Here is a 1,085-nt window from a genome sequence, read left to right as displayed (position 1 = left end):
TGGGCCCCTAAAGTGTGCAACAAAATTTGCAACACATTTGGGGGGGAGGGGGGAAGTGTTTGCAAGGAAGTGGCTCTATGTGCATGTTAACACTGGACTATTTATCTAATTCCCCCTCTTTTTCTTTCTTTCTTCAACTTATTGAAAACGTTGTTCTTTCTTCAACTTATGCCTCTAAGGCGCCCCAAATGCCTCTCTTGCCCAGGGCCCCAACAGCCCTAAGGCCACCACTGGTTTAAGACAAAAATAGAAAACACATTTTAGGTCTTGCTGGTGGCCATAAGCCACCTTTTTTATTAGCCTCAGAGGAACGGAAGAAAATTCCACGAACTTCTGATTATTCACTAAAATCCTGGCCCCGGCTCAATACGGGGAGGCGGCTTCACTGCTAACCCACAACTTCGCCAAGGGCTTGAGACCAGCGTGCGCTTGACGAGGCTTTTCTTGCCCCGGCGATTTGGCTCCCCTGGTTTTGCCGCCCCCCGTGTTCAGGGGTATGGCTGTGGCAGGGGAAAGAGGAGAACAACCTTGCGAGGGCCCGAGGCTCTCCGCGCCCAGGGGCACCTGGCTGCCCACTGCCCGGGGTCGGACTGCCCGAACAGCATCTACGCGGCTGAGGCAGCGACTCCCCGGCGAGCGCCGGAGCGGGGCAGGGAAGGGCGCTGCTGAGCCGAGCGGGCAGACCGCGCGGGGAGCCGGGGAAAGTTACTGCAAGTGAAAAATGAGGTCCCCCAAGAGCAGCCTGGCGGGGCGGCGCAGCCCTCCCCGCAGACAAGTCGCGGGCTGGGGGAGCGGGGCTGAGGCGGCCTCCCGAGCCAAGCCCCGCTCCCCCGGGCCGGCGGCCGGCCGCGGGGAGACTCCTCTGCCTTATCCCCCGGCCCCGCCGATGTCCCTGTAAGGGTTGCTGCGCGCCTCGCGGGCTTGCTCTGCCCGGGCCCCCGCCGCCGAGCTCTGCCTTTATTTGTCCATGTCTCCGCTCCGGGCTCCTGCCACGTGGGGGTTTCAAAGGCTCCGAGGCCATTTGGGCTGGGGGGAGGGCGCGGGGAGGGGGGCTAGCTCTCCCTGTGCAGAAAAACTGCTACCAA

This window comes from Gavialis gangeticus, unplaced genomic scaffold (genome assembly GCF_001723915.1).
Source record: "Gavialis gangeticus isolate Ggan-Ray unplaced genomic scaffold, GavGan_comp1, whole genome shotgun sequence".
Classification (NCBI taxonomy): domain Eukaryota; kingdom Metazoa; phylum Chordata; order Crocodylia; family Gavialidae; genus Gavialis; species Gavialis gangeticus.
The sequence above is the reverse complement of the archived record's forward strand: the minus strand, read 5'-3'. Positions refer to the sequence as shown.